This window comes from Oncorhynchus gorbuscha, linkage group LG02 (genome assembly GCF_021184085.1).
Source record: "Oncorhynchus gorbuscha isolate QuinsamMale2020 ecotype Even-year linkage group LG02, OgorEven_v1.0, whole genome shotgun sequence".
Taxonomy (NCBI): Eukaryota; Metazoa; Chordata; class Actinopteri; order Salmoniformes; family Salmonidae; genus Oncorhynchus; species Oncorhynchus gorbuscha.
Genome location: NC_060174.1, coordinates 40,352,454 through 40,380,012, shown reverse-complemented (window position 1 = coordinate 40,380,012; position 27,559 = coordinate 40,352,454). Strand labels below are relative to the sequence as shown.

Genomic DNA, 27,559 nt, shown 5'->3' with positions numbered 1-27,559 from the left:
CAATGCATTTGGTGTAGTGCAAATAAGTGAATAATATATATATATTTTTTTACATAGAACGTCAGCCAGTTTTGTCACGTGTGCTCCCTCTCCAGCCTCTAGGTCAACAAGCTGCTTGTTATGGCGCACACCTGTCACCAGCATTATGCGCATAATGACACTCACCTGGACTCCATCACCTCCTTGATTACCTGCCCTTAATATGTCACTCCCTTTGGTTTCTTCCCCAGTCGTCATTGTTCCTGTTTCATGTCAGTGTGTTGTTTGTGTTTCGTGTTCATTGTTTCTTTTATTTATTAAATGCATTCACTCCCTGAACTTGATTCCTAACTCTCAGCATACATCGTCACTAGACTAAATTGGACTAAACTTATAACATGACTGCTGTTGGTGTCTGACGTCCTTTTATATCCTGGATAAGCTGTCCAAATACAGCTATGAAGCTGTTGCTAAATGAGATGGTCTGGGCCATCTCAGCGTCCATGGCTGCCCTGTCTGCTCCACTGGATGCTGCCTCATCTTCCCTGGTAAAATATTAGGCAGAAGTAATGAAATGTACAGGAAGGAATGATAAGGTACAGCCAGTTTGAGCGCAATGTTCTTCTCAAACCATGTATTTTCTCAAAAGTATTTAATCTTATCCAGAAAAGGCTGGTGTGGTGCTAACCAGATATACCAACCAGATACACAAATGATGCAACAAATAAAGGTCTTCGGTCAGAAAATGATTAATTTCATCAGTGGACTGTTTTATATATGAAGTCTTACATCCACACTGTCTTCTTGGACAATATTTAGGAAAATAACCCTGCCATGACAAAAGCCCTCTGTGTATGAGATTGCCCACCCCTGTGGAAGGCAGCTAAATTGTGTGATTATGACTAAACAAGTGAACATGACAATCAATTGACATTGAACTGTTTACCAACCGTGAAGGCACCCTTTGCACCTCTGTGCAGGGCTCAGGTGTTGCAGGAGCATTGATTTTTATCAATTGACCCTGGGTGTCTGGGGGGAGGGCCGGGCTCTGATGTTGTGGCTTCACCATTCAAGCACGCAGCTTCCTCTGAGTCCGTCGGTTCCAGAATGTCCTCTGAAAAGTATGTTTGTTTGTAAAACGTAAAGTTGGACTCTTCGGCTAACGTCAAACATGTAGTTAAGTCCAATGTGTTGGCCATTGTCAAAACACAACTGATTTTCTCAAACACATTTAGAAGGAAATAAATTCCACAAATGTACTTTTAAGGCACACCTGTTAATTAAAATGCATTCCAGGCGACTACCTCATGAAGCTGTTTGAGAGAATGCCAAGATTGTGCAACTCTGTCGTCAAGGCAAAGTTTGGCTACTTTGAAGAATCTCTAATATAAAATATATTTTGAGTTGTTTAACTCTTCCTTGGTTACTACATGATTTCATATGTGTGATTTCATAGTTTTTATGTCTTCACCATTTAGAAAATTGTCAAAATAAATAAAACCCTTGAATGAGTAGGTGTGTCCAAAAGTTTGACTGGTACTACATATATATATATAGAAAATAATGTGTATGGACCTTATATGAATAGGAAAGGTCATGACAGCTGTAGGAATGTAGGATGAGCCTTGACTAGAATACAGTATATACATATGAAGTGGGTAAAACAGTATGTAAACATTATTAAAGTGACGAGTGTTCAATGTCTATGTACATAGATAATTGGTCTCTCATGGACAGGGTAGAGTACCAGTTGGAAGCTGGCTAGTAACAGTGAGTAAGTTTAGGGCAGCGTACTGGGTGGTGACTATTTAACAGCCGGATGTCCTGGAGATAGAAGCTGTTTTTCAGTCTGTCGGTCCCAGTTTTGTTGCACCTGTACTGTCTTCCTTCTAGATGGTAGCAAGCTGAACATGCAGTGGCTTGGGTGCCTGAGGTCCTTGATGATCTTCTTGGTGTTCCTGTGACACCGGGTGCTGTAGATGTCCTGGAGGGCAGGCAGTGAACCCCTGTTAATGCTTTGGACTGACTGCACCACCCTCTGGAGAGCCCTGCCGTTGCAGACAGTGCGATTTCTGTACCAGGCGGTGATACAGCCGGACAGGAAGCTCTCATTGATGCATCTGTAGAAGTCTTAGGAGCCAAGCCAAATTCCTTCAGCCTCCTGAGGTTGAAGGAATTTGTCTGTGTGGATGTACCTTTTTCAGATTCACCTATGTGCAATCTGAAGAACTTAAAGCTTTTAACCCTCTCCACTGTGGCCCCATCGATGTGGATGGGGTCATGCTCTCTCTATCTCATGAAGTCCACAATCAGCTTTCTTTGTTTTGATGACTTTGAGGGAGAGACTATTCCTGGCACCAATCGGACATGGCCCTCACCTCCTCCCTGTAGGCTGTCTCGTCGTTGTTGGTAATCAGGCCTATCACTGTTGTTTTGTCAGCAAACTTGATGATTGAGTTGGAGGAAAGGAAGGAAAGGGGACACCTAGTCAGTTGCACAACTGAATGCATTCATCCAAAATGTGTCTTCCGCATTTAACCGAACATAATCAGAGAGGTGTGGGGGGGCTGCCTTTATTGACATCGATGTCATTGGCACCCATGGAGCAGTTGTTACTGTTGGGGGTTAACTGCCTTGCTCAAATGCAAAACTGCAGATTTTTCCACCTTGCTGGCTCAGGGATTCAAACCAGCAACCTTTTGGTTATTGGCCAAATGCTCTTAAACACTGGGAGATTTGCTTAGCAGGCATGGGCTGAGCACCCACCCTTGTCGGGCCCCGTGATGAGGATCAGCATGGCGTAGGTGTTGTTGCCTACCAACACCACCTGAAATGGGCCCATCAGGAAGACCAGGACCCAGTTGCACAGGGCAAGGTTCAGACCCAGTTTCTGGGCTAAGTGATTAGCTTGGAAGGCACTGCGGTGTTGATGGATGTGCTGTAGTCAATGAACAGCATTCTTACATACAGTGGCAAGAAAAGTATGTGAACACTTTGGAATTACCTGGATTTCTGCATCAATTCGTCATTAAATTTGATCTGATCTTTATGTAGGTCACAACAATAAGCAAACATAGTGTGCTTAAACTAATAACACAGAGTGTATTGTTTTTTTCTTGTTTATATTGAATACATAATTTAAACATTCACAGTGTAGGTTGTAAAAAGTATGTGAACCCCTAGGCTAATGACTTCTCCAAAAGCTAATTGAGGTCAGGAGTCAGCTAACCTGGGGTCCAATCAATGAGACAAGATTTGAGATGTTGGTTATTGCAGCCCTGCCCTATAAAAAACACTCACAAAATGTTGAGTTTGCTATTCACAAGAAGCATTGCCTGATGTGAACCATGCCTCAAACATTGAGATCTCAGAAGACCTACGATTAATAATTGTTGACTTGCATAAAGCTGGAAAGGGTTACAAAAGTATCTCTAAAAGCCTTGATGTTCATCAGTCCACGGTTTGACAAATTGTCTATAAAATGAGAAAGGTCAGGACTGTTGCTACTCTCCCTAGGAGTGGGCATCCTGCAAAGATGAGCACAGCGCAGAATGCTCATTGAGGTTACGGAGAATTGTAGAGTGTCACCTTAAGACTTATAGAAATCTCTGGAACACGCTAACATCTCTGTTGATGAGTCTACGATACGTAAAACACTAAACAAGAATGATGTTCATGGGAGGACACCACTGAAGAAGCCACTGCTGTCCAAAAAAAACATTGGTGCAAGTCTGAAGTTTGCAAAAGTGCACCTGGATGTTCCACAGTGCTTCTGGCAAAATATTCTGTGGACAGAAGAAACTATAGTTGAGCTGTTTGTGTGGAGAAAAAAAGGCCCAGCACAACATCATCAAAACCTCATCCCAACTGTAAAGTATGGTGAATGGAGCATAATGGCTATCCAGGGGCACAATCCAATATAAGGAAGTTGAAATGCTTTATCTTTGTACTTTTACTTTTGATACACTTTACACTTGACACAAGTGCATTGTGACCCTGGCTGTCTGTCCATTTAAACAAAAAATGTAAATAAAATTGTGCCATCTGGTTTAATATAGGGAATTTGAAATTATTTATACTTTTGCTCAATGACAATTTAGTACTTTTTGTATGACAAATTAGTACTTTTTCCACCACTGAATGTGGCTGGGAGTTATAGCATTTCTTTCACATGATCCATCAATTTAGACAAGTGTATCTATGTAAGTGTCATCTTATATTTCAAAAATATTTTTATCTGGACACTATCTGTTCACCTGGAATTTTTCCTTATTGTAGGCCTCTACCACTTTTAGTATTTAGCACATGACCTCATATGAATCCTTAAAGAGATGGATGGGGCTGGCTTAATAGGGTATGAACAATGCTGAATGGGTGTTGACAAAGGAGAGCGCTCTAGTAGGAACCAAAACAATCAAAGGCCCTTTTCTCAAAAGCAAGTTTACAAGTGTATCAACTTTCAAAGTAGAAATACTTTCCCATTGTTCCTCAAAATGTTGTGTATGATATACCATTTTGTAGGAGGGAACTAAGCACACACCCCTGAAGGGCCCCAGTGTTGGGGATCAGTGTGGCAGATGTTATCTACCGCTTCTAAGACTTGCTTTCAATGATAATGATAGATCTATAACTCACATTTTTATGTGAATTTGGCCGTGTCACCCAAAAGTTACATATTGTAGCTTTAAGGAAGGAATGGGTGAGGCAAAGAAGGTGTCAAATTATAGATCCATGTCATTGTTTGATTCAAACCCACTGAAGAAATATCACTCCTTCAGAGGACAGGGGCAACATTTATCTACTGTAAACATAACAAGACTCAAAATAACATTTCCCTCCCCCTCGGAGACATCAAAGGCTTCCCATGCCACGGCCAAATCCCTCACTTGATATCAGATCCAGAGTTATTCACCCTTCTTGTTCTGGTCCGGCCTAACAGCCTCAGCCTCACCTGGATGTTTTGTTTAGTGCTGCCACGGGGGCCACATTGAAATTCTAACCACACGCCTCTCACCGGTACCACATCATTAGGCTGGGGGAGGAATAGAAGGCCTTTGTCTGATAAGTGGCAGAGGGAGAGCGCTAGCTGTTATGAGAAAGGGGAGGAGGGAATTGAGATTGAGGGCTGGGATGCGGGTGGGATGCAGCAAGACTGTGAGGTCACATTGTGCACAAGGCACAGGGAAAACAATAACTACCTGGTATAGCGGTTGATGGGAGTTGGTGGGTAAGGGGCCTGCTTAGGAGCAGGAACAGATCCATCGTCATAGTGGTTGGTGGGCAGTGGGCCAACTGGCGAGCAGGCAGCAGGGCAGAAACATCTCACCATGCACCTGCATGTGACAACCGGGGATATGGTGGAGGTTAAACTTAAATGTAAATGCAGTTCAAACACTAATTTAGAGTTGTTACATTATGCCATGCATGTCATATCAAGCTGTGTTCAGCGTTAATTTCTTTCTTTAACAAACCAAAATGAATATTCTTTAGCGTTTCAATAATAGGAACACTTAAAGAGAGACTAAAGCTACTGTCCCTTTTTTCCTCCATTAGATTTAAGTGAGTGGAAATCTCTGCTACTTTAATTTTCCCAACAATGGACTGGAGGATTCAGCGCATGGTAGTTATAAAAAAAAGAGTTGAGAAATTACAGTCAATTACTTTGGAGACGAAGTTCATTTGGAGAGGGTGGCTCTTTCAGGCTCTGTGCCTGAACTAATCTCCCCCTCTCCTCCTCTATCTCTCAGAGAACAACCTCGACAAAGAGGCTGTGCAGATACACATTATGAGAGAGGTGGGCCTGTCTAGCTCAAGGATGGCATCTACATTACCATGAGCACAAAATCCAATTCCAGAGACATTGGTGGAAGTGGAAAAAATCAATCACAGATAATATTAACCAGCAGGCAGCAATGTCATTATTGCCTCTCCGATGCCGCTTTCACACCTAGGCATTGCTGCTTGGGCCAGCAGATGATGCACAATAGAACCTGTTTCAGACTCAAATTATGGGTGAAAATGATACAGATGCGTACAATGGAAATACTAAACTAGGATGTAACATTTCTGAAAGAATACGCCCCAGGAGACAATGTTATCTTCTGGCTCACGTGGAATCATTTATTGAACAGACAGCTCATCGTGTTATAGAATACAAGCATATCTGACAATGGTAACGATCTATGACATTTGAATATTAAGAGCAGGCTATATCTACTTTTATGGAAACCTAGAGTTAAGAAGGATGACATGATAAGGGCAAACCACAGTAATGGTTTATCTGAACAGTTTCTTATGACACATTTATAACATGTTTAGAATGTCATAGGAGCTTTATGATTTGGCATAACCCAAGTCATAAAGAAATTACAGGTAAGGTATTTTTATGTTCACATGCCCAGTAGATCTGAAGCAAACAAAAATCCTTATAATTCATGATAACTGGCATAAGGCTCATTGCCTTTTCATTCACATATCACTCAAAAACAGCACACCACCATAAAAATATAAGCTGAATTTTGCCAGCAGTCTGAGCCAATAAGATAGACGGATACAGTGATGTATGGTATCGGTAGACTCAAGGCCGCGAGGATCTATACACCAACTCCATAACAACGGCAGGGTGAGAGGAGGTCTTCTGTTATTATGGAGGTTAACAGAAGACTCATGTTTAATTTGTCTGACCTTGAGTGGTGAGTCCCATTTTCATATCTATATATTCTGGCAATACAGTGCAAATGGTATTTCCCTCATCCCTCTTTCAATAGTTTCTTATTTGACCCCTGGATTGACCTATGATACAGCATTAGTTACCACTGTGGTTAGTTCTTTCCTCTGCCTCCATCTTCATTGAATACAAATGGAATGGCCCTGACCTCCAGTGTTCATGGCAGCTCGACCAGAACAATATTTTGGACCAGGAATGAACTTGCTGGTGTTTTGTAAGCTTTTTAGAGAACTGTAGCCTACCTGCTGACCAATACGATGATGATTGTCTATTATTGCTTTGAAGATATCTGCATTGAAGAAATTAAGTTGCCATCTAAAAGGAGAATTCCATTCATTGGCTAATTGAGAGAAACACTATGTGCCTGTGGCTAGCCTTATCATTCAGGTAAAGATAAATACCAGTGGGAGCCATAAAAGATGGAGCTAGAGCGGCTAGCTGGTCAAAAAGTGCCACTGATAGATCTTTTCACAGAGCAAATTGAAACAGCAAAGAATTCGTCTTAGATTACAAAGTCCTGGAATTCCAACTGACAGAGCTCCAGCAGGGCCATGCCTTAAAAATGAGTCCAGACAATATAGATTCACATCAGAGATTGCAGAAGCCTTCAATGGCTGAAAATAATGATTCATTCACTCGAAAGGAATTAATTAATTAACTACATCTGAAATAATAATTTGTCAACTTGCCTTTTTCCTATTCCAGTTAATATGGCGTCAGACTTGATTTAAGTAGGTAGTCATTGTATCTTTGTGTTGCTGCTCCAGTTTCAACTGTTCTGCAACTGTTCTGCCATGCTGGTCATTTTTGAACATTTGTACATCTTGGCCACGTTCTGTTATAATCTCCACCCGGCACAGCCAGAAGAGGACTGGCCACCCCACATATGCTCTCTCTAATTCTCTCTTTCTTTATCTCTCTCGGAGGACCTGAGCCCTAGGACCGTGCCCCAGGACTACCTGACATGATGGCTCCTTGCTGTCCCCAGTCCACCTGACTGTGCTGCTGCTCCAGTTTCAACTGTTCTGCCTTATTATTATTTGACCATGCTGGTCATTTATGAACATTTGAACATCTTGGTCATGTTCTGTTATAATCTCTACCCGACACAGCCAGAAGAGGACTGGCCACCCCACATAGCCTGGTTCCTTCCTAGGTTTTGGCCTTTCTAGGGAGTTTTTCCTAGCCACCGTGCTTTTACACCTGCATTCTTTGCTGTTTGGGGTTTTAGGCTGGGTTTCTGTACAGCACATTGAGATATCAGCTGATGTACGAAGGGCTATATAAATACATTTTATTTTATTTGATTTGCCATATTCTAACATTAGGCAATAACCAAAACTGAATTACTCTGACTTGACTAAAGATTTCTTACTCTTTGCAGTTATTTCATAACCAAATTAGGCCTATTGGTTTGTACACTGATAGTGCTATTGCATTCAGTCATCACAGCTAATAATATTACAATAACTTCTACATGTCATTGTGTGGCTCATTGGGATTTTAACAGGATTATACCACAAAGTAAAACAATTCTAAGTGTTTATTATACACAATAAGCATTTTATAAACACAATAGCCCAAAAATAACAAAGCAAAAACATAATTATTAAATGTTTTCAAATGTATTAAAAATAAAAACAGATACCTTATTTACATAAGTAATTGGAATTGAACTCAGGTACAGCTTGTTTCCATTGATCATCCTTGAGATATTTCTACATTGTGATCGGAGTCCACCTGTGGTGAATTCAATTGATTGGACATGATTTGGTGAAGCACACACCTGCCTATTTAAGTCCCACAGTTGACCGTGCATGTCAGAACAAAAACCAAGCTATGAGGTCGAAGGAATTGTCTGTAGAGGATTGTGCTGAGACACAGATCTACCAAAACATTTCTGCAGCTTTGAAAGTCGCCAAAAACATAGTGGCCTCCATCATTCTTAAATGGAAGAAGTTTGGAACCACTAAGACTCTTCCTAGAGCTGGTCGCCCGGCCAAACTGATCAATCCGGGGAAAAGGGCCTTGGTCAGGGAGGTGACCAAGAACCTGATGGTCGCTCTAACAGCTACATAGTTCCTCTGTGGAGATGGGAGAACCTTCCAGAAGGACAACTATCTCTGCAGCACTCCACCTTTATGCTAGAGTGGCCACTCCTCAGTAAAAGGCACGTGACAGTCCGCTTAGAATTTGCCAAAAAGCACCTAAAGGTCTCTCAGTGTCACGACTGCCGCCGAAGTCGGTCCCGCTTCTTGTTCGGGCGGCGTTTGGCGGTCGACGTCACCGGCCTTCTAGCCATCGCCGATCCACTTTTCATTTTCCATTTGTTTTGTCTTTGTTTTACACACCTGGTTTCAATTCCACAATTACATGTTTATTATTTAACCCTCTGTTTTCCCCTTGATTTTTGTGATGTTTTATTGTAAGTTCGGTCCGATGTTTGTTGGCTTGGCATTACTTCATGTATTTTGACATTTTGAGTAAAGTTCCTTGTGTTACTCATTTCTGCTGTCCTACGCCTGTCTCCTCTGCGCCAGCTACACCCAGATCCTTACACTCAGACCATGTGGAACAAGATTCTCTGGTCTGATGATTCCAAGATTGAAGTCTTTGGCCTGAATGCCAAGCGTCACGTCTGGAGGAATCCTGGCACCATCACTACCGTGAAGCAAGATGGTGGCAGCATCATGCTGTGGGGATGTTTTTCAGCGGCAGGGACTGGGAGAGTGGATCGAAGGAAAGATGAATGGAGCAAAGTTGTTACAGAGAGATCCTTGAAGTAAACCTCAGACTGGGGCGAAGGTTCACCTTCCAACAGGACAACAGCCCTTAGCACACAGCCAAGACAATGCAGGAGTGGCTTTGGGACAAGTTTCTGAATGTCCTTGAGTAGCCCAGCCAGAGCTTGGACTTGAAGCCGATCAAACTTCTCTGGAGAGACCTGAAAATATCTGTGCAGCGACACTCCCCATTCAACTTGACAGAGCTTGAAAGGATCCGCAGAGAAGAATGGGAGAAACTCCCCAAATACTGTTGTGCTAAGCTTGTAGCGTCATAACCAAGAAGACTCAAGACTGTAATCACTGAAAAAGGTGTTTCAACAAAGTAATGAATAAAGGGTCTAAATAGTCATGTTAAAGTAATATTTTTTTTCATACAATTGCAGATATTTCTATAAACCTGTTTTTGCTTTGTCATTATGGGGATTTGTGCGTAGATTGATGATGGGGAAAAACAGTTGAATACATTTTAGAATACGGCTGTAACATTACAAAATGTGGGGAAAAAAATCAAGGGGTCTGAATACTTTCAAAATGCACTGTAGAACCCAATCATGAGGATTTTTTCAGATTGAAGGGAACAGGCAGAGATATACAGGTAAAATAACCATTAATGAGCCTGTACCCATCCATTTGCATTCATCCATGCAGAATTTTTTAATCAATTAACGAACACCAGAGATAAAGTGCACCCATTATATCCAATTAAATCCAACGACAACGTAACAATCTCATGCATTTGAAATTAGCTCCAGTAGTAATCAAGTAGTAATCAGGAAGCTCTACATCAGTTCACATGAGAGTGGACTGGATCCACTCACTTTTAATTAGTTTTATTGGCCAACTGAGAGAAAGGAGATTTTCAAGATCATTTATTTTTTCTGCCTAAACCATCCATTCATTCTCTCTATAAGGCTCCTGTGAGAAGTGCCATAATTCCAAGACCCCTTTAAAGACCAGGACCCTGGACTATCCTTAATTAAGTTGGATAGCTATTTCCATCCACATCAACTCAGAAAGCCACGTTTCTAAAGCCATTTTCCAGCCATGCAGTCGCTGAATAAATCTGGGATAATGAAGTCTGGACATGTGAAAAGGACAGCATTGGAGAAGCTTATCTCTCTGTGTGTCTTCATGTAAAAAGATAATGGACAGCGGAGCGGGGAGCTCTCCTGAGCTCTCTATCCCATTAACAACAATGAAGCCAGGGACAGGAAATAGAATAAGAGACCAAGTGCAGAGGCATTGGGTTAAAAATGTGTTGTCATTTGCTTTGCTAATGATTGTTATCACTGATTTTTGGTGGTAGGAACAAAAATAGCCTTCCTCACCTCAAATGGATCAATTCTCAAATTTCATAAGTGTACATTGTATATCAACTACAAGGGATTTGCCTGTAAATTGTATGTTTGGCCTGTTTTGGCAGACAAGGACAATTTGTTAACAAGAAGCAAACAAACGACAATCAGATAAACTGAAAAACAAACACTTTCTGACCAAAATTCCATTGTAAATGGATGTCCAGATAAAAACAAATCAGCATCGAGTGAAAGTGGCTTGGGTCATCTAAGTTTTACAGGAAACCTCTTAACAACACACAGGAACTCCAGTCCTTCTGTTCACCTGACTTAGAATTCCTCACAATCAAATGTTGACCACATTATCTACCAAGATAATTCTCTTCGATTATAATCGCAGCCGCATATATTCCCCCTCAAGCGGACACATCGATGGGACCTGAGCAAACTTTATTTGACTCTATGTAAACTGGAAACCACATATCCTGAGGCTGCATTCATTGCAGCTGTGGATTTTAACAAGGCTAATCTGAAAACAGGACTCCCTATATTCTATTAGCAGCTCGATTGTGCTACCAGGGCTGGTAAAACCGCGGATCATTGTTATTCTAACTTCCGTGACCCATATAAGGGTAGTCCAGCTGGCTGGTGTGTTTACGGACATATTCAATCAACCCTTATCCCAGTCTGCTTTTTCAACATGCTTCAAAAGGGCCACCATTGTTCCTGTTTCCAAGAAAGCGAAGGTAACTGCGCTAAATGACTACCGTCCCGTAGCACTCACTTCGGTCATCATGAAGTGCTTTGAGAGACTAGTCAAGGACCATATCACCTCCACCCTACCTGACACCCTAGACCCACTCCAATTTGCCTACCGCCCCAACCAATAGGTCCACAGACGACGCAATCGCAACAACAATGCACACTGCCCTAACCCATCTGGACAAAAAGAATACCTATGTGAGAATGCTGTTCATCGATACAGCTCAGCATTTAACACCATGCTACCCTCAAAATTCGTCATCATTCTCGAGACCCTGTGCAACTGGGTGCTGGACTTCCTGACTGGCCGCCCCCAAGTGGTGAGGATAGATAACAACATCTCCACCCCACTGGTCCTCAACACTGGGGCCCCACAAGGGTGCCTTCTGAGCCCTCTCCTGTACTCCCTGTTCACCCACGACTGCGTGGCCATGCACGCCTCCAACTCAATCATCATGTTTGCAGACGACACAACAGTGGTAGGCTTGATTACCAACAATGCCTAGACGGCCTACAGGGTGGAGGTGAGGGCCCTCGGAGTGTGGTGTCAGGAAAATAACCTCACACTCAATGTCAACAAAACAAAGGAGATGATCGTAGACTTCAGGAAACAGCAGAGGGAGCACCCCCCTATCCACATCGACGGGTCAGTAGTGGAGAGGGTAGTAAGTTTTAAGTTCCTTGGCATACACATCATGGACAAACTGAATTGGTCCACCCACACAGACAGAATGGTGAAGAAGGTGCAGCAGCGCCTCTTCAACCTCAGAAGGCTGAAGAAATTTGGCTTGTCACCAAAAACACTCACAAACTTTTACAGATGCACAATCGATAGCATCCTGTCGGGCTGTATCACCTCCTGGTACGGCAACTTCTCCACCCACAACTGTAAGGCTCTCCAGAGGGTATTGAGGTCTGCACAATGCATCACCGGGAGCAAACTACTTGCCCTCCAGGACACCTACACCACCCGATGTCACAGGAAGGCCATAAAGATCATCAAGGACAACAACCACCCGAGCCACTGCCTGTTCACCCCGCTATCATCCAGAAGGTGAGGTCAGTACAGTTGAAGGGACCGAGAGACTGAAAGACAGCATCTATCTCAAGTCCATCAGACTTAAACAGCCACCACTAACATTGAGTGGCTGCTGCCAACATACTGACTCAACTCCAGCCACTTTAATAATGGAAATATTTATGTAAAAAATGTATCACTAGCCACTTTAAACAATGCCACTCTTATATGTTTACATACCCTACATTACTCATCTCATATGTATATACTGTACTCTATGCCATCTACTGCATGTTGCCTATATATATCTGTACGTACATATTATTCATCCCTTTGCACTTGTGTGTATAAGGTGGTTGTTGTGAAATTGTTAGGATAGATTACTCGTTGGTTATTACTGCATTGTCGGAACTAGAAGCACAAGCATTTCGCTACACTCGCATTAACATCTGCTAACCATGTGTATGTGACAAATACAATTTGATTTGATTTTGTTTTGATGCCATTGATTTGGGAGTTGTGTTTATTTAAATAAACATGAAATGCCAGCTGGCAAAAATGATCCCTTCTTTCCATAAGTTAAGAAAAAGACCGAAACAAACTTTTTTTTGTTATTTTCATGACATGAAAGAGAAACGTGAATCAGTGATTATGAGCAATGGCTTTGTTCACTGTATGTAACCTCTCTCCCTCCTCTCTCATGCACAAGATTAATAGGAGTCAATAGGACTCAAAACATCTGCTACAGTTCCTTCAGAAAATATTCACAACCCTTGACTTTTTCCACATTTTGTTGTGTTACAGCATGTAAGTATTCAACCCCTTTGCTATGGCAAGCCTAAATTAATCCAGGAGTAAAATGTTGCTTAACAAACATTTAATAAGTTGCATAGACTTATAATAATAGCGTAAAATTTAAATCATATCTGTACCCCACACATACAATTATCTGTAAGGTCCCTCAGTCGAGCAGTGAACTTAATACACAGATTCAACCACAAAGACCAGGGAGGTTTTCCAATTACTTCCAAAGAAGGGTACATATTGGTACAGTGGTTCTTCCTTTAAAAGTTACGAGCTTATGCCGGGACCTTTAGTGTTAGATGGTGGCATTCTGTCATTGTTCCACACTATCACAAGGGGGAGTTAAAACGCTGATATATCGGTAGTCTAAACTGTGGCAATTAATGGTGTTTTCAGTCTGAGTCTCTCTTCTCTGGCAATAGAGTCCTGCATCAGGCAACAACAACAAAAAGCTGTCGGTGGTCCTTGAGTTAAGAGAGATCTTGAGTAAATACAATGGGGGAATTTCACTTGACATGTGGACTGCCGATTTTCGAAAAATAGGCACGTTTCTCTCCCTCTAAAAACAGGGGAAAAGTAAGGAACTTGTCTGTCAGCCCTACATTGAAGACCAAAATTGGTTAAAGAAAATTGTGAAAAATGAAAAGATATATCCATTTAATTTAAGGACCAAAAAATTGACAGCTGTGTCGTATAGATTGCAAAATAGTTGGGAAGAGATTTTCAATGTATCGACTCCATGGCACATGGTTTATGAATTGACATGCAATTTTCCATTTATTATAACCTACAGCAGGCCTAAAACCTATAGGAGTAACCTTCTGAATGAAGGATTATATTGAAGATAGAAGCCGCCTCCTATTGAGTTCCAAGAGCCGATCTGTTCTCCAACAATTATTGTTATTTATGCTGAATGACAGAGCATGGGGACTGGTCTTGATATAGCAATCAGATTTTAATTATATTACTCTTCGCTTGCAGTCACTTAGTAGTTTAGGCCTACAGTACTCTCGACCGGTCCCGTTGTACAGCATCATATTTTCCTAACTGAAACTCTTAGTTAAATTGCACTGATCCAGAGCCAGGTGGTATTGGTGGAGAGTCAAGTCATTGGCGGAGAGTCAGACGGTTTGTGAATTGACCTGCAATTTTCCGTTCCTCTTGAAAGTCCTAATATTAAAAACAGTCAAATGCATTCTCTCTGTCGCCCACACGTACTTTAAACATTTGGGTAATAAAGCATTTAAAGGCTGATTTCTATTTCCACCCATACCTTTTGGACTTTTAAACATTCCCAGAAGGCATGGATTATTATAACCTACTGCAGGTGTGGTAGAATTATATACATGATTTGATAACAAAAGAGAAAAGGTACAATTATGGGTTCATTCCTTGTTCTGGTAAAATGCATTCTATATTGTATAGGGCAGGAAGAAGTTAAAGGTCATAGGGGACACTAAAAATGCAGACACATAGACGCTTAAGACTAGCTGGACATACAAGGATCAAAGAGGTTGCCTAAGGACGGGGTCAGCCAAATGACTAACTGATGGATTGCAGGCATCAATAACATCACAGGGGACACAAGTCTGTTTGATCTTAGATAACCATATGGAGTGAAGGCGACCAGGGCAGCTGAACACACTAAAAACTAGAGACACACACAAAAGGGACACAGTTAATTACAGGGTCTGAGAACGGGCCACAGGAAGGGGGGGGATGTAAATTATTATCTTTAGGTCAAGGGAAAGGTCTTAACATCATATAATCTGTCCGGAAGCAGATGTGGGGGTTATTGAGCTGAACAAGCAGGGCGCACAGATTGGAATGTAACGTAATTTACATATGGGATGGGCTCATATGCAATATGTGGATAAATACTGGAGCCAGAGCTCTGGAAAGGGGGTGAGTCCTGCGGGGCTCTCCGGCTTATAATGCGGGTGTTTTAAAAGTCTTTCATTGAATTCAAAAAGTTATTGGTCGTGTCATGTTTGAATCTATTGGCCACTACACAGGCCTAAAACCTATGGGTGCAAACAACATTTATACGATGCGCTTTTAGCAGAACAATAGACTCTTCAACCTTTACAAAATGATAGCTCGGTCTAGGTGTGAAAAAAATCCCTCCAACTTGCAATGTGTTTAAGTACTCTAAAGTTTTACATTTCTAACTCCAAACATCATGCAACCACAAAATGTTGGGTAAAGCATATACTGTACACTATTTATTCATCAACATCTTTAGGCTTTCATTAATAAAATAATGATTTAAAAAACTCTTTCAAAATGCAGATGTTTATTTCAACTATCAGCAGGACAATAGACTTTTGCCAAGTTTAGGGACTTTAAATATATTAATGTATCCATAACGAATTACTTTGGGAATAAATATCACTGAATGACATAGTATGGAGACTGGTCTAAATAAATCAATCAGGTTTTTATTTGGAAATATTACGATTATTTTGCTCTTCACTATCACAATATAAAAAAGTTCAAATGCATTCATTCATTAAATCGCTTTAGCCAAAATGTTGTGGTTCATCTGATGAAGGTGCACATGGGCCTATTAATATAACGAATAGGAATTCGGAAGGCAAAAATTATTAAATATTAAAACATTAGACCTCTCACTAAAGGCGTCAGTAATACTGGTTTTGCAGCACTCAAAGTTATTTGTTTGTCAGACTAATCATTGGGTCGAAACTACAGAACAGTACCAAACGAGAGAACACATTGTTAATGTTCTTGAAAAAAAAAAAAATATATATATATATACACATATCTATAAAATGTCGTACAGAGCCTTTCCTAAGTCCACACATATTCCAAATTGCCTTTACAGATAACACATCATCTTCAACCATCAGTGAGTTGATGGCTTGAATAGTCTCGCTGGAAAAGGAATACCACGGTAGATTCTGTTTTATTTTTTTTGTTGATGCCCAATAGTAAAAACAGTGAAATGCATTTGTGAATTCAATCGCTTTATTGTTTAATTATTTAAGACTCTTTTCTCTTCTCTGTGCAGGTGTTCTTTTAATATTAAAATAGGCTAATGAAGGCAACACATTTTTACTTACTGGAACACCCAAAGTCATCCAATTGTTATAATAGGATTTGAAGCAATAACCTACCTGCATGTGTTCAACTATTTCCGCACCGTTTCGCATTGCTCTGAGACAAGCATGGGAACTGGTCTTGATAAATCAATGAGATTTTCACTGAATCTCCGTTTGGCTATTGGTTAGCCTACAATTAGGGTGTGGATAGGTTAGGATTATTTTGCTCTTCACTCGCAGTTACTTAGTATCAGAGGTGGGACCAAGTTAATTGTTTTACAAGTCACATGTAAGTCTTAAGTCTTAGCACTCAAGTGTCATGTTTTGTCATTTATTATCTTGTCTTGTCCCTGTGCTTCCCATTCTATTCGTTTCCCTCTGCTGGTCTTATTAGGTTCTTTCCCTCTTTCTATCCCTCTCTCTCCCCCTCCCTCTCTCACTCTCTCGCTCTCTCTTCTCTCTATCGTTCCGTTCCTGCTCCCAGCTGTTCCTATTCCCCTAATCAATCATTTAGTCTTCCCACACCTGTTCCCGATCCTTTCCCCTGATTAGAGTCCCTATTTCTTCCTTTGTGTTCCGTTCCTGTCCTGTCGGTTCCTTGTCTAGAATTCACCGTGCTGTGTTTGTGTATCGCCCTGTCGTGTCGTGTTTTCCTCAGATGCTGCGTGGTGAGCAGGTGTCTGAGTCTGTCTGGTTCAAGTGCCTTCCCGAGGCAACCTGCTGTTCACCTGCTGTTCAAGATCGAGTCTCCAGTTTGTCCTCGTCATTTCGAGTGAAAGTTGTGTTTTTTGTTTGTATTTACTTTACTGGATTAAAGACTCTGTTTTCGCCAAGTCGCTTTTGGGTCCTCTTTCACCTGCATGACAGAAGGAACCGACCAAGGAATGGACCCAGCGACTTCAGACGCTCGTTACACTGCCGTCGAGATCCAAGGAGCCATGCTCGGCAGACACGAGCAGGAATTGTCTGCTGCTCGCCATGCCGTGGAGAACCTGGCCGCTCAGGTTTCCGACCTCTCTGGACAGTTCCAGAGTCTACGTCTCGTGCCACCTGTTACTTCCTGGCCTGCCGAGCCTCCAGAACCTAGGGTTAATAACCCACCTTGCTACTCCGAGCAGCCCACTGAGTGCCGCTCCTTTCTCACGCAGTGTGAGATTGTGTTCTCTCTCCAACCCAACACATACTCTAGAGAGAGAGCTCGGGTTGCTTACGTCATTTCACTCCTTACTGGCCGGGCTCGAGAATGGGGCACAGCTATCTGGGAGGCAAGGGCTGATTGCTCTAACAAGTTACAGAACTTTAAAGAGGAGATGATTCGGGTTTTTGACCGTTCAGTTTTTGGTAGGGAGGCTTCTAGGGCCCTGGCTTCCTTATGCCAAGGTGAACGGTCCATAACGGATTATTCTATTGAGTTTCGCACTCTTGCTGCCTCTAGTGAGTGGAACGAGCCGGCGCTGCTCGCTCGTTTTCTGGAGGGACTCCACGCAGTGGTTAAGGATGAGATTCTCTCCCGGGAGGTTCCTTCAGATGTGGACTCTTTGATTGCTCTCGCCATCCGCATAGAACGACGGGTAGATCTTCGTCACCGGGCTCGTGGAAGAGAGCTCGCATCAACGGTGTTTCCCTGCTCCGCATCGCAACCATCTCCCTCCTCTGGCTCAGAGTCTGAGCCCATGCAGCTGGGAGGGATTCGCATCTCGACTAAGGAGAGGGAACGGAGGATCACCAACCGCCTGTGCCTCTATTGCGGAGTTGCTGGACATTTTGTTAATTCATGTCCAGTAAAAGCCAGAGCTCATCTGTAAGCGGAGGGCTACAGGTGAGCGCAACTACTCAAGTCTCTCCATCAAGATCCTGTACTACTTTGTCGGTCCATCTACGCTGGACCGGTTCGGGTGCTACATGTAGTGCCTTGATAGACTCTGGGGCTGAGGGTTGTTTCATGGACGAAGCATGGGTTCGGAAACATGACATTCCTTTCAGAGAGTTAGAGAAGCCTACGCCCATGTTCGCCTTAGATGGTAGTCATCTTCCCAGTATCAGATTTGAGACACTACCTTTAACCCTCACAGTATCTGGTAACCACAGTGAGACTATTTCTTTTTTGATTTTTCGTTCACCGTTTACACCTGTTGTTTTGGGTCATCCCTGGCTAGTATGTCATAATCCTTCTATTAATTGGTCTAGTAATTCTATCCTATCCTGGAACGTTTCTTGTCATGTGAAGTGTTTAATGTCTGCCATCCCTCCCGTTTCTTCTGTCCCTACTTCTCAGGAGGAACCTGGCGATTTGACAGGAGTGCCGGAGGAATATCATGATCTGCGCACGGTCTTCAGTCGGTCCCGAGCCAACTCCCTTCCTCCTCACCGGTCGTATGATTGTAGTATTGATCTCCTTCCGGGGACCACTCCTCCTCGGGGTAGACTATACTCTCTGTCGGCTCCCGAACGTAAGGCTCTCGAGGATTATTTGTCTGTGTCTCTTGACGCCGGTACCATAGTGCCTTCTTCCTCTCCGGCCGGGGCGGGGTTCTTTTTGTTAAGAAGAAGGACGGTACTCTGCGCCCCTGCGTGGATTATCGAGGGCTGAATGACATAACGGTTAAGAATCGTTATCCGCTTCCCCTTATGTCATCAGCCTTCGAGATTCTGCAGGGAGCCAGGTGCTTTACTAAGTTGGACCTTCGTAACGCTTACCATCTCGTGCGCATCAGAGAGGGGGACGAGTGGAAAACGGCGTTTAACACTCCGTTAGGGCATTTTGAGTACCGGGTTCTGCCGTTTGGTCTCGCCAATGCGCCAGCTGTTTTTCAGGCATTAGTTAATGATGTTCTGAGAGACATGCTGAACATCTTTGTTTTTGTCTATCTTGACGATATCCTGATTTTTTTCTCCGTCACTCGAGATTCATGTTCAGCACGTTCGACGTGTTCTACAGCGCCTTTTAGAGAATTGTCTCTACGTAAAGTCTGAGAAGTGCTCTTTTCATGTCTCCTCCGTTACTTTTCTCGGTTCCGTTATTTCCGCTGAAGGCATTCAGATGGATTCCGCTAAGGTCCAAGCTGTCAGTGATTGGCCCGTTCCAAGGTCACGTGTCGAGTTGCAGCGCTTTTTAGGTTTCGCTAATTTCTATCGGCGTTTCATTCGTAATTTCGGTCAAGTTGCTGCCCCTCTCACAGCTCTTACTTCTGTCAAGACGTGTTTTAAGTGGTCCGGTTCCGCCCAGGGAGCTTTTGATCTTCTAAAAGAACGTTTTACGTCCGCTCCTATCCTCGTTACTCCTGACGTCACTAGACAATTCATTGTCGAGGTTGACGCTTCAGAGGTAGGCGTGGGAGCCATTCTATCCCAGCGCTTCCAGTCTGACGATAAGGTTCATCCTTGCGCTTATTTTTCTCATCGCCTGTCGCCATCTGAGCGCAACTATGATGTGGGTAACCGTGAACTGCTCGCCATCCGCTTAGCCCTAGGCGAATGGCGACAGTGGTTGGAGGGGCGACCGTTCCTTTTGTCGTTTGGACAGACCATAAGAACCTTGAGTACATCCGTTCTGCCAAACGACTTAATGCCCGTCAAGCTCGTTGGGCGTTGTTTTTCGCTCGTTTCGAGTTTGTGATTTCTTACCGTCCGGGTAGCAAGAACACCAAGCCTGATGCCTTATCCCGTCTGTTTAGTTCTTCTGTGGCTTCTACTGATCCCGAGGGGATTCTTCCTTATGGGCGTGTTGTCGGGTTAACAGTCTGGGGAATTGAAAGACAGGTTAAGCAAGCACTCACGCACACTGCGTCGCCGCGCGCTTGTCCTAGTAACCTCCTTTTCGTTCCTGTTTCCACTCGTCTGGCTGTTCTTCAGTGGGCTCACTCTGCCAAGTTAGCTGGTCATCCCGGTGTTCGAGGCACTCTTGCGTCTATTCGCCAGCGCTTTTGGTGGCCGACTCAGGAGCGTGACACGCGCCGTTTCGTGGCTGCTTGTTCGGACTGCGCGCAGACTAAGTCGGGTAACTCTCCTCCTGCCGGTCGTCTCAGACCGCTCCCCATTCCTTCTCGACCATGGTCTCACATCGCCCTAGACTTCATTACCGGTCTGCCTTTGTCTGCGGGGAAGACTGTGATTCTTACGGTTGTCGATAGGTTCTCTAAGGCGGCACATTTCATTCCCCTCGCTAAACTTCCTTCCGCTAAGGAGACGGCACAAATCATTATCGAGAATGTATTCAGAATTCATGGCCTCCCGTTAGACGCCGTTTCAGACAGAGGCCCGCAATTCACGTCACAGTTTTGGAGGGAGTTCTGCCGTTTGATTGGTGCGTCCGTCAGTCTCTCTTCCGGGTTTCATCCCCAGTCTAACGGTCAAGCAGAGAGGGCCAATCAGACGATTGGTCGCATACTACGCAGCCTTTCTTTCAGAAACCCTGCGTCTTGGGCAGAACAGCTCCCCTGGGCAGAATACGCTCACAATTCGCTTCCTTCGTCTGCTACCGGGTTATCTCCGTTTCAGAGTAGTCTGGGTTACCAGCCTCCTCTGTTCTCATCCCAGCTTGCCGAGTCCAGCGTTCCCTCCGCTCAAGCGTTTGTCCAACGTTGTGAGCGCACCTGGAGGAGGGTGAGGTCTGCACTTTGCCGTTACAGGGCACAGACTGTGAGAGCCGCCAATAAACGCAGGATTAAGAGTCCAAGGTATTGTTGCGGCCAGAGAGTGTGGCTTTCCACTCGCAACCTTCCTCTTACGACAGCTTCTCGTAAGTTGACTCCGCGGTTCATTGGTCCGTTCCGTGTCTCCCAGGTCGTCAATCCTGTCGCTGTGCGACTGCTTCTTCCGCGACATCTTCGTCGCGTCCATCCTGTCTTCCATGTCTCCTGTGTTAAGCCCTTTCTTCGCACCCCCGTTCGTCTTCCCTCCCCCTCCCGTCCTTGTCGAGAGCGCACCTATTTACAAGGTACATAAGATCATGGACATGCGTTCTCGGGGACGGGGTCACCAATACTTAGTGGATTGGGAGGGTTACGGTCCTGAGGAGAGGAGTTGGGTTCCGTCTCGGGACGTGCTGGACCGTTCACTCATTGATGATTTCCTCCGTTGCCGCCAGGATTCCTCCTCGAGTGCGCCAGGAGGCGCTCGGTGAGTGGGGGGTACTGTCATGTTTTGTCATTTATTATCTTGTCTTGTCCCTGTGCTTCCCATTCTATTCGTTTCCCTCTGCTGGTCTTATTAGGTTCTTTCCCTCTTTCTATCCCTCTCTCTCCCCTCCCTCTCTCACTCTCTCGCTCTCTCTTCTCTCTATCGTTCCGTTCCTGCTCCCAGCTGTTCCTATTCCCCTAATCAATCATTTAGTCTTCCCACACCTGTTCCCGATCCTTTCCCCTGATTAGAGTCCCTATTTCTTCCTTTGTGTTCCGTTCCTGTCCTGTCGGTTCCTTGTCTAGAATTCACCGTGCTGTGTTTGTGTATCGCCCTGTCGTGTCGTGTTTTCCTCAGATGCTGCGTGGTGAGCAGGTGTCTGAGTCTGTCTGGTTCAAGTGCCTTCCCGAGGCAACCTGCTGTTCACCTGCTGTTCAAGATCGAGTCTCCAGTTTGTCCTCGTCATTTCGAGTGAAAGTTGTGTTTTTTGTTTGTATTTACTTTACTGGATTAAAGACTCTGTTTTCGCCAAGTCGCTTTTGGGTCCTCTTTCACCTGCATGACATCAAGTCCCAAGTCAAGTCCTAAGACAAGACTGACAAGTCTCAAGTAAAGTCTCAAGTCCTAAACTTTGAGTTTCGAGTCCTAAACAAGTCATAATGTGCTCTTCACCAAATGTAATACCATTTGATATTTAACAAGAGTAATAGTCAGTATATTACATTTACGCAATCATGAATGCTTAAAAAAATATATATATATTTATTACTTTCCAAATAAACTTTATATTTCCATGGAAATACATGGGTAACCATGAGAAAGAGACTCCCCCACATAGCGATCCTCGATAGGAAGACATACAAGACCACTGATACTCTCCCTCAATCTGGGGCTCCACGCAAGATCTCACACCGTGGGGTCAAAATGATCACAAGAACGGTGAGCAAAAATCCCAGAACCACACGGGGGGGACCTAGTGAATGACCTGCAGAGAGCTGGGAACAAAGTAACAAAGCCTACCATCAGTAACACACTACGCTGCCAGGGACTCAAATCCTGCAGTGCCAGACGTGTCCCCCTGCTTAAGCCAGTACATGTCCAGGCCCGTCTGAAGTTTGCTAGAGAGCATTTGGATGATCCAGAAGAAGATTGGGAGAATGTCATATGGTCAGATGAAACCAAAATATAACTTTTTGGTAAAAACTCATGTTTGGAGGACAAAGAATGCTGAGTTGAATCCAAAGAACACCATACCTACTGTGAAGCATGGGGTGGAAACATCATGCTTTGGGGCTGTTTTTCTGCAAAGGGACCAGGACGACTGATCCGTGTAAAGGAAAGAATGAATGGGGCCATGTATCGTGAGATTTTGAGTGAAAACCTCCTTCCATCAGCAAGGGCATTGAAGATGAAACGTGGCTGTGTCTTTCAGCATGACAATGATCCCAAACACACTGCCCGGACAATGAAGGAGTGGCTTCGTAAGAAGCATTTCAAGGTCCTGAAGTGGCCTAGCCAGTCTCCAGATCTCAACCCCATAGAAAATCTTTGGAGGGAGTTGAAAGTCTGTGTTGCCCAGCAACAGCCCCAAAACATCACTGCTCTAGAGGAGATCTGCATGGAGGAATGGGCCAAAATACCAGCAACAGTGTGTGAAAACCTTGTGAAGACTTACAGAAAACGTTTCACCTCTGTATATACAAAGGGTATATAACAAAGTATTGAGCATTTTGTTATTGACCAAATACTTATTTTTCACCATAATATTCAAATAAATTAATAAAAAATCCTACATTGTGATTTTCTGGATATTTTTCCCTAATTTTGTCTGTCATAGTTGAAGTGTACCTATGATGAAAATTACAGGCCTCTCTCATCTTTTTAAGTGGGAGAACTTGCACAATTGGTGGCTGACTAAATACTTGTTTGCCACACTAGCTGTTGGCTATATTAGCCACAATTTACCGTTTTTTGTCCAGCTTCAAATGTCGAAAACAAAGTTGGAAGTTGTTGTGTCTCCTTCTGTAATTTTCTTCCCGCATGTTTTGCAAGTTGCAATCCATTTCTTTTCATACAGCGTAGTCTTTATATCCGAAAATAATACTAATTCTTTCCAAGGGCTCCATCTGCACTTCCACGTGCAACTTTTTCTCATCTGGCACAATTTGATTTGCTGCTGTCCGATTCAAACTGTAATCTGTTAAATGAAGAGTTGATGCGCAGCACACTTTTTAAATAGCATCATTTTTTATATCTGGGCTTGGGGAGGGTATCAAGTCCGGTCGAGTCAAAAGGCTCAAGTCCAAGTTAAGTCACGGATCATTGGTGTTAAAATCAAAGTTGAGTTGCAAGTCATATTTGTGACTTGAGTCTGACTCGAGTCCAAGTCACGTGACTCGAGTTCACACCTCTGCTTTGTAGCCTACTCCCAACCGGTCACATTGTACAGCGCCAACTTTTGAAAGCCAGTTACCGCTTCCCCCCCCAACCCCCACGTTTTGACAAAACGTTCTCTCTTATTCTCCTATTTTAGTCTTGCTAAATAAAAAGTACTGTATTTGCCCAGATACTTTCCACCTTTCCCTCAGCTATACATCCATCAATCTTCCTTTTTTAAAAACCTTTATTCAACTAGGCAAGTCAGTTAAGAACATATCTTATTTTCATTGATGGCCTAGAAACGTGGGTTAACTGCCTATTTAGGGGTAGAATGACAGATTTGTACCTTGTCAGCTCGGGGATTTGAAATTGCAACCTTTCGGGTTACTAGTCCAATGCTCTAACCACTAGGCTACCCTAGTGGAAGAACCAATATTGGAAGAACCAATGTAGATGGGTGAAAAAAAAGGCAGATAGTGAAAATCCCTTTGAGCATGGTGAAGTTATTAATTAGACTTTGGATGGTGTATCAATACACCCAGTCACTTAAAAGACACAGGTGTCCTTCCTAGCTCAGTTGCCGGAGAGGAAGGGATTTGGGGATTTCAACATGAGGCCAAAGGTTTAATGCCTGTGAAAGGGGAAAACTAAGGATGGATCAACAACATTGTAGTTACTCCTCCATGTACAGAATACAAATATTGCAAAACATGCATCCTGTTTGTAATAAGGCATTAAAGTAAAACTGCTAGAAATGTGGCAAAGAAATTAACTTAATGTCCTGAATACAAAGTGTCATGTTAGGAGCAGCAAATCCAACACAACCCCTCACTGAGTACTGCTCTTCATATTTTCAAGGATGGTGGTGACTGCCTTATGTTATGGGTATGCTTGTCATCTGTAAGGAATAGCGACTCTTTTTTGTTTTGGGGGTAAAAAGAAATGGAATACAGCTATGCACAGGCAAAATCCTAGAGGAAAGCATGGTTCAGCGAGCTATTTAACAGACACTGGGAGACATATTCACCATTCTGCAGGCTAATAACCTGAAACACAAATACAAATATACACTGGAGTTGCTTACCAAGACTACATTGAATGTTCCTGAGTGATCTAGTTACAGTTTTGACTTAATATCGGCTTGAAAATATATGGCAAGATTTGAAAATGGCTTAGCAATGATCAACCAACTTGACAGAGCTTGAAGAATTTAAAAAATAATAATGTGCAAATATTGTAGTGGTAATTTATGCTGTAACACAATAAAATGTAGAATAAGTGAAGGGGTGCTGTAGAATGCCACCCATCTGTTGAATTTGTCTGAGAAAAGCACAGTCACGAACAATTCCTCGTATATTGTCTACTATTGGATGTAAAGTGGAATACATTGAATTGGTGGTTGGAGCAGTGGTACAATAGTGTGCTATAATAACTGCTTAGACAGGCATGGGCAAAAAAAAGGGAGCGAGATAAGAATAGAGGAAAGAATAATGACGGAGGGTTTAGTGAAGGATTATGGATGAATACAAAGGAGGAGGAGACAGAGAGGGAGGGAGTTAGTGAAATAATAAGATAGAAAGATTAGTATACCTGACATAAAAGCAAAAGTCATGGGCCTGGGCACACAAATTCAGATTGTATTTGACACATTCTCATCTGTCTGGGTGCCACCCTGACTCATATCAAAACCTGTGATGATTGTCTTGTCATATCCTGTCCTGACCCACCCTATCCTGTCCTGACCCACCATCAAAAGCGAGCAGCAACATTTACTGACACCCATAGACAAGATGAGCAGGGTGTTAGGCCTACCTGTGAGCTCACGGCTTTAGCCCCAATGGCATCCTCACAGCCCAGGAGGAAGACTTCTGACTGGCTCGCTCTCTCTGTCCCCCCTCTGGCCCTTATCCGGCCCAAGGCACCTAACAACAGGAACGCAGGGAGGCTGGTTACAGTTAATGGTCTTGCTAAATTACAGTGAATCAGTTGCACATTCTAACATTGTTCAGAACAAACATTGTCAATTACCCCAGAGATGTTGTTGACAGTTCTGGAGATGGTTGGTCAGAAACATTGCTCTGTTATACATTAATGACAATAAATAAACCAGATATCGAGAGTTTGTCATTTGCCACATTGCAAAAAAATTGACATAGGCATATCTAACTTATTAGCAGCTAGCTAGCTACCTAAATTATAGGCTACTAGCTAGCTTACAAGAAACCTAGATAGCTACACTGAACAAAAATATGAACGCAACATGGAACAATTTAAAATATTTTACGGAATTACATATAAGGAAATCAGTCAATTGAAATAAATTCAGTTGGCCCTAATCTATGGATTTCATATGACTGGGAATACAGATATGCATCTGTTGGTTACAGATACCTTAAAAAAGGGTAGCGGTGTGGAACAAAAACCAGTCAGTATCCGGTGTGACTACCATTTACCTCATGCAGCGCGACACATTTCTTTCACATAGAGTTGATCAGGTTGTTGATTGTGGCCGGTGGAATACTGTCCCACTCCTCTTCAATGGCTGTACGAAGTTTTGGATATTGGCAGGAACATGAACACACTGTCTGTCGTACACGTCAAACCAGAGATATCCTTAAAATGTTTTAAAAAAATATTTGCTTTTGGACTTAATTTAAGGTTAGGATTAGGAATAAGGTTAGTAGTGTGGTTATGGTTAAGGTTAGGTTTAAAATCACAGTTTAAGAAGATCAACAAAAGAAATAGGAGGGGTTTATGACTTTGTGGCTGTGGTAACTAGTGATAACAAAAAAATAGGGAGTGGGATGTTTTGCTTCCTCTTCCATCTCCGACAGAGTTTCATAGCATAGCCTCAACCACACATTCCGCCGTCTCAGATGTCCTGCCTTTCCATGTATAGCCACTTTGCTCTGACTCAGTAAGTAGCTTCTCCACCAAAATCAAATTTGATTTGCCACATACACATGGTTAGCAGATGTTAATGTGTAGCGAAATGCCTATGTGCAGCACCAACTCGGCTGATGTCACTGCTGCCGACAAGCGCTGAAAGCTCACCCCACTTCAGTACAGAGAAGTTGCAGTTTTACTTCAAGGAGTCATCGCAGTCCTCTCTCTGTTCTGTTCTGCTCTCCTCAACCTCAAGCTGTTGTCATGGCAATGTCTCAAACAATCCCATTCGCAGGTAGCTAGATAGCTAGATAGCCAAGCAAGCGAGACAAGAACTGATTTCACCATCAAGATGAATTAATTATAACAAAAAATAAAAGTAATAAAAAAACTTAACCCTTGTGTGGTGTTGATGTATTTTGGGGGGGTCTGATGAAACCACAACATTATTGTTTTTTTTAAACAATACAGCCATAACAATTTAACTAAAAATACTTAATACTTGGATGTTGGCTTATATCAATTACAAGCAATATAGACATCATACATGGTTAATATTTGCCATTTACCTCTGCTAGATCACATTCATCAATAAATGCTCTATACATTTTTGGAGATAAAATGTTATAATTACATTCAAGACATCTGTGGACTAAATTATGTTTTATCTTGAACAAATATGAATGAAAAAAAGGTTTTCATCACTATTAATGTTTATCTGCTTTGAACTGATCAAATTGAAA

The 27,559-nt window shown here is 42.9% G+C and overlaps 1 long non-coding RNA gene across 1 annotated transcript; it reads right to left on the bottom strand.

Annotated features, from left to right (window-relative positions):
* Positions 1-204: 204 nt before the first annotated feature.
* On the bottom strand, positions 205-26,618 carry LOC123992760. Its single transcript, XR_006831308.1, has 5 exons — positions 26,384-26,618; positions 25,743-25,852; positions 5,178-5,312; positions 930-1,093; positions 205-524 (listed from the first exon to the last, which is right to left on the bottom strand). It is a non-coding gene; the product is annotated as an uncharacterized LOC123992760 (long non-coding RNA).
* Between the last annotated feature and the right edge of the window lie 941 nt (positions 26,619-27,559).